Here is a 12442-nt window from a genome sequence, read left to right as displayed (position 1 = left end):
ACTAGCAGAGGGATTTGTTGGGCAGTCACTTTACCGTTTTGCAAATTCATCATGACGAGAGTAATAAAAATATAGTGACATCACTGATAAGTGGAGAGAACCGCTTTAGTAAAAGCCTGAATGTATTCAAAATGAGTTTGGGCTACATTAATCATTAGTTATATCTTTAATTTAAATAATGGACAAGTTTTGTTGGCCACAGTGATTTCATAGTCATTAAAATCCACAGGGCTTTTTGCTACAGTGCAGGCTTTCAAATATTACAACAGTTGGGGAATTGATGCAACCCACTCAAACCCACACACATCCTTCTTATACTTAAGGACAGAACAGTTTTCATAATGGTTTAATTAATTTAGTTATTAAGCTGTGAGCCTAATTGATAGACTTGACTGTAATTTAGTTTAATTGAGTAGAATTTTGACTTTCATTCACAATTTAGTTTCTCTACTTGTAGTGTGAGTTGCATGTTTATATGAAAGACTTACGGGTAAAAGAAAGAGAAATCTTAACATAGCATGGACACACACAAACAAACAGCACAGACTCTAAGAAAGGGGATTTCATTAGTAGGACCCTTGAGACCCTAAATGCATTTCAAAGGATAAAATTCCTTCCATTGTACCGTACAGATGCCAAAAAAACCCTGGTAGCAAAGCACTGATTCTCCCCTGTGCAGCCTGTTGCTATATTTGCCCTGAGCGGTGCAGGGAGGCTGGGAAAGACGAGGAGGAGACACAACCATGACACCTTCAATTAGAGACTTGGACTTGACAGCCTCCGTCTCCTGTCCTCCTCTCCTCTCCTCTCCTCTCCTCACATCTCCTCTCTTCACCCACAAGAGCGTACAAGGTGAGAATACTGCAGATGCAGCGCCTGTGAATTTGTATGCATGCATGTAAGAAAAACATACAATGAAAGAGGGAGAGAGGTTTGAGTGTGTGTGTGTGTGTGTGATTGCATGTGCAGCGTGTGCACGGATGTGTTTGGAAAAGCTGCAGCTGTGTCTGCAAAAATTTTAAGACAGGAGGTTTTAAACAGTAAGAACATGTGAAAGAGAGTTCATACTAACCTGCAGTTCACCATTAATAGCTGGTCAGAGATATAGACATCTGATATCATACATAACTATGGTGTGTGTGTGTGTGTGAGGTATAACTGTAACTGTAGGTATGTTTCATTCCTTTTAAAGTCTGTCTAGAGTCTTATCTGGGCATATTACTGAGTCTTAGATATTATCACACTACATCATCGGCTTGCAGTTATATGACGTTAAAGCATATCTGTTGCTATTTGATGGGGTTTTTTTAAATCACAAAAAACAAGACAACAAGACAAATGCAAAAAAAAAGAAACCTGTTCTTGAGCAGCATGATGCACTCATTAAAATTTCTGCATACTATCTTCTCAGTGCTTACTGTAACCTTACGTACAGTTACACATTTGCATATTTTAATTTGTTTACAGCAGGGAATCTGTTTATTGTGGTAAACATGTAGACAGATGGACAGTCAGGTAAAAAGGGAGCAAAGTGTGAGGATGACTAAGAGCTGCGCTGCAGTCTCTTACTGGGTGACCCTCAAACTGCACAACACACACACATGCTCACACGGCACCACAGGAGCAGGAAGAAGAAACGCACGCTTCAGAAAACTGGCACACATTTTCTCTAACCCTCTGCCTCTCCCTCATTCTCCCTGGCTCCCTGTCTCCCTGCATCTTTGTCCTTGCACAAAAATAGCAAAAATATTACTCTGAGGCTGGGAAAGTCCCATGTGTCCATCTTAGCCACACGTTCCCTGCTTCTCCCCTATTATGTGTCTTTTAGTTACTTTTTATCTGCACCTTTCTCGTCTCTCTTTTCACAGCATGATTTTATCTCTCACTCTGCCCACCAATATGGTTTAGATATAATTAGATCTGTAGTGACTTAATTTAACTGTAATGGAGGAATAAGAATAAAACAGATAAGTAGTCAGGTAATTCAGAGTGCTATCAAGCGCTACACAACCAGAAAACTGATGCTGACCGATTACTGCAGAGGATTGCTTATCAAAATCCACGAGGATCAGCGTGCCATTTAACACTGAAAATACAACAACAAATAGAGAACAGTCCCTTACTGCTCAGTATTGAAGAATGTGCATGATGACGCTATATTATGGTTATTGATTTTCAACCCACAATGACCTTTCTGAGGATTGACAACCCTTGAGCGTCATACCTGACGACAGTCCAGTCACACATACATGCTATAAGACACAGACTCACAAAATCCCCTGAGTACACATTGTGCTCACCTTATGTGGGTCAAGACTGATATCTTTTAAACCATTCCCGAAATAGCCGTGGGTGTAATCACCACAGAATTCATTAAGCACAGCTGGAGCGGTAAGACATGTAGAGGTGAGCACTCTTGCTCTAAATTCCCCCGGGGGAGAGTCTTTCCATCCAGCATAGACAGCACGCACACTTTCTATATTGATCAATTCACCATGAGTTTGAGAAAGGAAGTGACACTGAGCATATTGTATGTTGTCATGGTAACAGATGGTTTAGGTAGGTATAGATGAACAAATAATGGGGTTAAATGTCTGACGCTGGAATGTAAGCCTTCTGTTATGTGCTGATAGTGCCTTTAATATAAATCATTGCTGTGCCATCTATAATGGATGAAGGTTCAACCTGCTGCCATCTTTCACCCCGTAAATCCCCACTGAGATAAAGCACAGGCTACTCCAGCTCCTCTCTGAGAGGAACACACAAATCCACACACAGGAATCAGGTGACTACGTCGTTACACACTTTCCACTATGAGCCCACACTGTGTCAGTCTGTGCATGGGTCAAACAATCCAAGACAAATGCAAAGGCAGACTCAAATAAACAAACGTGTAAAACTGTCTATCCAGCTAGAAGTTTATTACATCCTGTCAGGAATCTCCTCTGCCTTTCCTCTTGGTGCCATTTTTGGAAACCACACATATTAAATCACAATGCTGTGACTGCTCCTGTCACTCCCTACTGTTATTTATGCACACAGCACAAACAAATGCAGCCACACATATGTTTTTTTTTGAAGATTCACATCTTTCCAGGATCTCCATCTCACTCCTTTAAGATTTCTCCCTTCAAGCCCTCTCCAACTGCTCTTTTGCCTTTGTTTGTTAAAAGTGAGATTATGAGGGAAGAGCATGTGTCATCTTATTACACTGCATTGTGCCTCAGCAAAAACACACAGGCAGCTCCCTGACAATTAACTACCCACTCTCAGCTGAGTAATGCTGCCGAGCCTCCAAAAAGACCCCTTTTTAATGTCACCAGATGACATTGTGTTATGCAAGCAAAACATTGTGACATGATCTGCCCAGACAGTTTGTTAAAATGAAAATATTGCACTTGTGGCGGTCACTGTTGCCCTGAGAATGGGGGCAGAATCTGTTGTGAATCAGATATGGTTTCTTCCCCCATTTTAATGAGCTTGAGGGTGTGATCACCAAATGCTGTTGGTGGTGTGCTATATTCATATCTTGATTTACACATGCCTTATAAGATCACAAACTACCCAGACAGGCTCATAAAATGCACTGTCACAGCGATCGAGGCCCTTTTAATTTGTATAAATGGAAGCTGAAGAGGCGATGCCAAGCTCCCATGTTGAATCATCATTTAAGGATTATTTGGAAACAAGTGGTGTTTTGTGTTATGGGTTTTTTAAAGGGAAGTGCTCGCCTGGGGTATACTAGTTGGCAGAGATTTGGCACATCACAGGCAGAGCGAGGGCTAAGCACTGTTACCATGGTAACCTTGGCACACCATGCTGGCATATCTGGCAAGTGTTTACAGTAGCTCATGAGGATGATGTAAAAGATATAGAGAAGTTATGCTGTTAGTCCAAATGATTTTGTAACAGAGAAGGCAAAGGACGCAGCGCAGGTTTGGAGTGTGAGAGGCACCTGAGTGGATTTCTAGGAACGGGTCACTGCACATACACAGATATTGTTACACATAATACTTGAATACAATTTGAATTCATATAACTGAGTGACACTGCCACAGCTGTATGACAGCACAAAGATGACCAAGGTGGAGGTGAAATACCAGAGAGGTTCCCAATAAGCTAAGATCAGCAGAATTTACCACCAAACTTCTGAAAATAACACTGATGTTTGGAACAGCAAATCTAATTTTGTTTCATTGTGTCTTTAAAATCAACCACTCCTCAATGTACTGGACAGTATCAGCAATAGGTAATTGCTCATGCCTTAAAGGATATGGCTGGTGACTTTCTATATTTTTATTTTCAAAAAAATCTCATGTGCAGAGCCGAACCAACAATGAATTGATTCTATTTACAAGTATTGTAAATAGTATTATGCTCTTCGTGGTGAAGGAACATGTCATCCAGTGCAGCAGTGTGGCTCATTGTTTTTAAAAGTTTTTGGACAACAACGGAGGTCTACGACATAGAGAAATACAATATATGAGGTTTTGGATACACACACAAAACTTGTAAGTAGGAGTAATTGATTGTTGGTTTGGCTCTGCACATGAGATTTGTTGACAATAAGAAAAATATAGAAAATCACCAATCATATTTTTTATTAGTACCTCTAAATGTCAAAGTGTAAATCAATTACTACCCTCCTTACTTCTCACCACTAACATCCATTCATTCTAACTCCATATCATCTCTCCTCCTCATACTCTCTAAAGGAGTTTAAAATAAGAGCTTTTTGTTCAGCACCCAGACTGTGGCAATCCCTTTACATTGACAAATACGAAGGTCTTTTGTCGCTCCGTCTTTACGGGTGCAAACAGGAATGCAGATCAAAAAGCCTTTTGGGCATGGGCTGTTAAGGTTCTATAATTTAATCTGACAAGCCACCAGTACAGACAAAGGATGGCTAGAGCCAATAATACAGTATGAGAGTTTGGTGGCAGGAAGCACACAGGTGTGCAAAGAAATTGCTCAAACTTAAAATTATGTAGAGATTGACTCAATATTTAAGGTACATGCTGGAAAACATGTGTGGTTTGTGATTTGTAGGTGATAGAAAGGAGCTTGTCTGTTAATACGAAGTACTGTGTGTTATTTTAATCTGTTGAATATAGCTGCAGGGGCACGATGTACAGAACAAGAAAAAGGGGCCGCAATCACCAAGAGTGGATGCTAACTGTGGGGGTTTTCCATACACATGTGCTGGCTTGGCTTGACTTGGTTTGACTTGGCACGTCAGCTCAGTGCAGCAGGGATCTGCATCTCCATTACAACAGGGCTACACACTTGAAGGTGTGTCTTTAACTGATGATGCGCTTGTCTTGAGTTGATGAAATTTAAAAGTAGCACCCTCTTTACCTCTGTTAACTCAAGCCCCCAGAAAGTGCGCCGGGCTGTGACTAGTGTTCAAAGGAGTGGCTGTAAAATGGTGGATACATTTTTATGAGCATCACACCCCCTACGAAATGACTCATTTCACTATCAGAATTTGTTCCATTCGGTCTGATAAAATTTGGAAAGTCTAGAAGAGCCGCATCATGAATCATTTTATCCCATTCAAGTTAGCGGAGGGCTAAACCAGACATTAGCCAGCTTGTCCCTGAATGGTGAACAAAGCCCATCTGACATCACTGCAACCCGCTTGGCGGTGGGTCGGGCGTGATTTGACCTGACCTCGGAGACGGTCCACCTCAGGCGTGACTCGGCACAACTCGGCACGTTTAAATTGGTTATGGAAACACAAATAACGCAGCATGGTTTGACTTGGCACAGCCAAAAGTGCCAATGGAAAAAGGCTACTGGTAACATAAAACACACATGAAAACTGCCCGGAAGAGCTGTTACCATGATATCAAAATGGAAATGGCCCACTTTGTTGCTACAGTAGTGTCGAGTGAGGAGTGGAGAGGGAGGGAAAGGGGAAGGGAGAAAGAGACACACAGAGAGGGAGGGGGAAATAGAGAGACTCAGCACTCAATAGTAAAAAGGGACATTTTGAGAGTGGAGCAGAGACAAGCAGAGGCAGAATTACACATAATTATCCAGGCCAGCTAAGCTTCCACTCTTGGTGTAATTAATGCCATTCAGCTGGGTAGAGGGTTTAACATCGTTGATATATTACGGAATGTTTCCGTGACTTCTCCACATTCAACAAGCCTCTTTTAAAAGTCTCAAGCAGACACTTCTTAGACTCAATACTGAGCTTGCTGACTTTCATGAGATATCACAAATAATCTTTCAAGTCAAACTAAAAGGAATGTTGCAAGATTTTGATGACAATGAAGTTAGTTGAAAATTATTTTAGTAGCCAGCGAGTTTGAAGTACAAAGTCTTCCCTCACTGCACAGTACTTACCTCAGAATACATTATAAAATGTATTTAATGAGAATTTTAGCATTTGACTTTGTCACTCTTCCAGGTGCTTATCATTATGCTGGCTGTAAAATCTAATTTGCCTGCGAAATAACATTTGAACCATTGTTCAAATACTTCAAGGAATGAGGGTTAATAGTATTCAGAGTTTCCTAGTTGCACTACTTCTATTCTTAGTATTTTATTCCTTCCACTGATGATTTTTTCAGGAGGCAGTGAGTAATGCTTATAATTAACAAGCTTCACTTTTTGGCATATATGAGTGATTAAATAAAAAAATAATAACATATGCTTTTAAATTAATGGATTATCTTTCTCATGTTATTTCCCAAAAATGTGGCAGAGTAAATAGTAAAGTACGGCAGAGTAAACGCCCACAGAACACTGAGCAGAATATTAATAATTATTCAAAAACAAATCCATAATGAAGACTTCATTTTGTTTTTTATTAAAACAACCAAAGCAAGATTTAATTTAATGACTTAACATATGCAGGCCATCTTCACACGCAGAGCTGAGCGGGAGGACCCTTCAGATCTCGTCACTTGAGAGGAGCAGCGTTGTGTCTCGCCTGTCTTTGTGTAAGATGTTTATTGTTTGGGGCTCCCCATCAGGAGGTGCACAGCTTTCACTCTCATGTTCCAACACCCCCACACTTCTGCTCCTTGATTGATTAATGAGGTTCATCGCTCCATTCTGAGCGGAGGAAGAGATTGGCTCTACACCTACGCAGCCATTAGGGCTCATTGATGGTCTTGTTGGAGGCATGTGTCAGCCCTCGTCATGCTAACTGACACATACATGATGTCGCCCACAGGGGCAAGCAAATGTCCCAGTGAGTGGTGGAGCAGCCTACACACAACACCCTCATCTGCACACATGATAAAGATCTCATCATTATCACTTGATGTGAAGTAAATACTTACTGGGTTGGAAATGAGAGTAGGCAAGTTGGCTCCATTGGTATGCAAATGTATTTCAAAAACAACAAACTGGGCCGGTTACAGTTATGGAGATTATACCATGGAAGCATAAAGTGGACTTTAGAAGACACAGAAACAGCATGGAGAACATACCAGCAATAACATAGTGAGCAGACTGTCCTTCTGCCCTTCTGAAAGGTTCTTGAGCAAAGTACTCGATCCGTGACCAGAGTGAGAGAAGAATGTTTCTCTGGGGATCAATACACAATACAATAAATTCATTTTTTATCCATTATAAATTACTTCAAATGAATCTGCCTACATCCAAACCTCACTATATTATCAAGATTTTAAAGACTCCTAAGAATTAAAAAATACATTTTCTATGTTCTACTCCTATTTCCCTGAGGAAATTGTTCCATCATTTCTTGGTATTATCTCAAATATTTTTTTTATACATCAAAATCCCTCTCTTTTCCTGTAAAACATTAAAATATTTATGATCACTCATTTTAAACTTAGAGTTATGCACATAAGTTATCCAATCAAGTAAGATTCCGGGTGATTAGCTGACCCCAGCCATCATACAAAATAACACCTGACCGTTAGCTTGTGGGTCATATGGCAAAAATGGTATTTATATTTCCAAAAGAACATGGTTGTGCTCTAATTTGTTAATTTCTCCCTCCTCCTGATCTAAAAACATGGATGAGGGAAGTGTAGGTGGAGACCAACAGTGTGTATTTGCTTCAGATTTAAATCGCTCTTGTAATTAAACTCCACAGAAATATTCCATTTCACTCAGTAATACATCACGTTACAGAAGATAAAGACTCTCTAACTTCTATTTCACTGTGACTTTCAGTCAATCTGATCCAAATGTAATTACAAGCTGACTTCCACACACTCGACAATCTGAAATATCACTACTCAGACGTAACTTGGCCACAGTTTACAACTGGTCATTACCTAGATATAATATCCACCACTGTTTTCACTCTGCTCTCTTTCATCTGCTCTGAGTAGTCACACCGTTTGCTTTATCTCTGCCAGAACTCTGCAGCAAGAGGATAGAATGTGTAAAAGGCCTCTTTGACTTCAGCATCTCTCTCACCCTCACGCTTCCACCCGTGCAATTGCAAGTCTCTTGTGTTTATTTAGTCGCGTAGTTACGTGTTCACCTTTGCATCCTTCTCAGCTTCTTTCCATCCTATCTAAATTATGTATTCTTCTTTTTCTTCTCTTTCTACTTCCAATCTCATCTCCCTCCATCTCTCGCCTTTCTTCTGTCCAGACTTGGTGCTCTCTCCCCAGTGATGGGTTCTCAACTCTCCAGATGGCACTGTAATTTCCACAGACGCTCAACTTCAAAGGCTGGAGAGGAGGGCAAGGACCCTGGTGGCGAGTGAGCCAACACTGAAACACACTCATTCGCTTTCACTGCACTAGTTTCAATGAGATGCTCTCCTGTTTGGAGAGACAGTTATAGTAGTAGTACATTATAGTAGTATAAAAGGCATGCCTGAAAATCAAAGCAGGAGTATGTAACTAATTAAAGATATCCAATAAAGTCAACCTTTCAAATCAAAAACAGCAGTTAAACAGAACTTTTTTGAGCATTTTTGAAACGAGGAGCTGCAAGTGTTGTCGATCATCCATTTGTCTGCTATGCTATCACTGAAATTGTAGCCTATTATTTTTTCCTACATCATTTGATTTCAATCAATATATCCACATTTGTGAAAAGTAACATTGATCAAAACAGAGGACCTCTATTAACCTAAAGGATATATTTTTTTTACATGCTAAGATTCATTTGACTTTGCTATTACTTTCATTTAGTGTGGGGGCGAAGGATGTTTTCCATACATTAGTAATACCTTTCTGTTTGAGTCCATTCTGCACTAGCAGAGGGCGCATCCCTAAGTAGAGAGGGTTCTCCAAAGAAAAACAAGGAAGAGGAGATTGATATTCAATCTAGAAACACCAGTATAAATTTATCGGATAATTTACCTAGTATATATGTATATATGAAACTACTGTGATGTTTTTCATACCACCGTGATGTTTGTCCATATATCTAATAAACGTCGTGTAGACCAAAACATTGTGAAAAAAATATACTGTGCCAGCAACAAGCGAAACAGTGTGCAGGAGTTTTTTTTTAAATGTTATATTATAGGGAAGAGTGACGTCCAAGTTGAGTGTATAATGGTATAGAATATAACTCAGCTTGTCCATATGACAGGATGTGTCACTGTTGCAGATTGTCCACAGTGATCTACACCAAAGCCAACAGGAGATACAAGGACTTTTCTAAAATCTATATTAAATATACTGTATATTTATGAATAACAACGTTTTTTAACTGTATCCAGAATCAAATCTTTGTTCCTGTGGTGACTGGAGATTGAGTAGGTTACGGTGAATATACAACCATACCTTGTTATTTAAGAAAATGCCATTAAATGTGAGGCTGCTGAACAAAAAGGCATTATGTATGATCTTGGTTATTAAGTGATTCATTCATCTGTAATTCTGTAACATGTGTCCTACATCCCTAACCAAGGAGACATCACCTTTCTTAGATTCAACAATAAAAAGATAGACCTGTCATGACCCTTGGAACAGCAGGGGCCTGATCCTCCACCTACAAAGAGATACTTAAGTGATAAAGACGTTTCCACTAGAGATACTGATATCAGATATTGGTCCGATACTGACTCAAATAGCTGGATCAGGTATCAGTGAGAATGGGCCGATCTGGTATTGGATGTCATTATTTTAATAAATAACAATTCAGTAAATTTATATCTATGTATTTATTTGTTACATTTTGTTTTTACAAAGTTATGAAAGCAATGTTCAAGTTAAGCCTGATTTTGCCTTACACATAAAAGAATGAGTCTCTCTCTTCCACAAAGCGAACAATACAGCTTATTAATTAAACACTAGTATCGGATTGGTACTCAGTATCGGCTGATACCCAAAGCCCAGGTATCGTATCGGTATCTGGACTAAAAAAGTTGGATCGGTGCATCCCTAGTGTCCACAGCTATGGCGCTACTTCGGACAGCACTCCACTGCTTGGTGGAGGTGGGTGATCACAGGGAAATTTTAAAAAAGCTACTCTCTGTCTTTTCAAAGCACAGCAGAAAGCTCTAGGCAGCTCTTAATCTGCCCACTCCTAAGAACAATAACAATAAACTGGTAAAATTTTTTGCCTCTCATTCACCCATTCTCACACACACAGATGGTGGTGGAGCTGCCATGCAAGGTGCTGGCCTGACCATCGAGAGCAACATGGGATTCAGTGTCTTGCTCAAGGACACTTTGACACATGGACAGGAAGAGCCAGGGATTGAACTGCCGACCCTGTAGTTTGTAGGCGACTAGTTCTACCTTCTGAGCCACAGTCGCCCCAGGCATGGCTGTTACCAGCCATGCAGGAAAATGATGAAAATGATGAAGATGAATGATCACAGGACCCAAGCTTTATCGCCTTTCTAATAGTTCTTATAAGCCAAATTTTCTGTCAGTGAGCTGCACACATGCAACACTGTCACCTTTAGCAACATAGATATGAGTTTGTCACAATGACTGTCGGTATCACGGAGGCACAAGGAGACACAGTATTTGACTTTACATTCTGACAATAAAGGCAAAAATGCCCCCCCCCCCCCCCCCCCCAAAAAGAAAACCCAAACATGTAATGACAATTGAGTTGAGTATTCCATGTCTTCAAAGTGTTATAACAGTTACAAAAGCCTATGTATCCATCCCATAAAGAAAACATCGAGGTCTCTTGGGATTATCCCTCTATATGGTTTTCAAAAAGCAATGCATTTCCTATGCACACTCTGCACAAGCACTGTCTATATCTAAGAGAGTGCTTCTGTCAGCCCACTTTCATGATGCACTAATGGTCATCAGCAGCATATCAAACTGCACTGACAAACATTGCACTCACATGCAGTACATGCTTCATATGATGAAAATAAGGCTGTAGTTATATCATTTAAAGAAAAAGGCACATGAATTTAAACTTAAATGCAATCTAATTACTTTTTCACATGTGCACAAACGCAAGCAGACATGGTCACACAACATATCCACCCCAGGAGTTATGAGGCCTTTGCCTGCCATATCTATATTTAGTAAACATTTTTGATGTGGTGTTTTGTGCTTTGGTCAATTCATTCAACGTGAGATTGCCACCTTAAAAATGCACAGCAGCTCTACATTGCTGGCCCTCCTGACATGATGATTAAGCCTTTTTCAGCATGCGTTAGATCATGCTTTAAACTCAGTCTCAGTAATCCTGTCACATCTAAAGCATGTGGCAGTAGAGTTGCTGTGCCATGCATCTATTTATGTACGAGTGCATATGCAAATTGAGCTGCAGCGACGCCTTCAGAATGTAAAATATCTTACTTTACACATATTACATATCATTTCCATAAACTTAATTGACTCCATCCAGTCCTTCCTCATTTATTTTATGTTATATTTTTGTTTGCCTTCTGTTTACAAGCCCCCTCTTCTGGTGATCTAACCTTTATTTCACCTCAGTTATCCCTATTTTATCTCCTTCTACTCTTTTCATCTTTGTCTCCCTCTTAGTTGGCCCTTCCTTTGCCATCCTCTCCCTTGCTACAGTATCAGATGTTTAGAGCAGTGGTTCTCAAACTTTTTCCTGTCAAGAACCCCAAACTGACAAAAATTAGACCATGGACCCCACATTTAATAAGCTTTTGTCCCAGGGTCCCCCATCTGAGAAGAGTTTTGCTTTTAGATGTTTTATTACAGAATGTTTATGAAACCCATGCCCAAAACAGTCATACATTCTGTCATTGTTTTACTTAAGGATTGGAATTGTAGTGAAAATAAATTATTCCCCTTTTTACTGGGGACCCCCTCGAACCCTCCTTAACCCTCCTCAGACCCCAATTTGAGAACCACTAGTCTGGAGAGAAATGTTACACTAGCAAAGATGGTGGCAACAAGGTGTTGACTTCAGGGCATATGTGGTACCCTGACTCTGTAGACGCATGAAGCAAAAGTCAACTACAGTATCTACTCTTGGTAGAAATACCAAGTCAAATGAAATAGTGTCAAGCGTTCTTCAAAGAAACACAATCATACAA

At 40.1% G+C, this 12442-nt stretch overlaps 1 protein-coding gene across 1 annotated transcript in view; it reads right to left on the bottom strand.

Moving 5' to 3' along the window:
- The window catches only part of prkcab (protein kinase C, alpha, b), a 101413-nt gene that overhangs the window by 86310 nt on the left and 2661 nt on the right, over positions 1-12442 (bottom strand). The gene's annotated exons all lie outside the window — the stretch shown is intronic.

This window comes from Thunnus albacares, chromosome 17 (assembly GCF_914725855.1).
Source record: "Thunnus albacares chromosome 17, fThuAlb1.1, whole genome shotgun sequence".
Classification (NCBI taxonomy): Eukaryota; Metazoa; Chordata; class Actinopteri; order Scombriformes; family Scombridae; genus Thunnus; species Thunnus albacares.
This window is presented reverse-complemented; position numbering and strand designations above follow the sequence as displayed.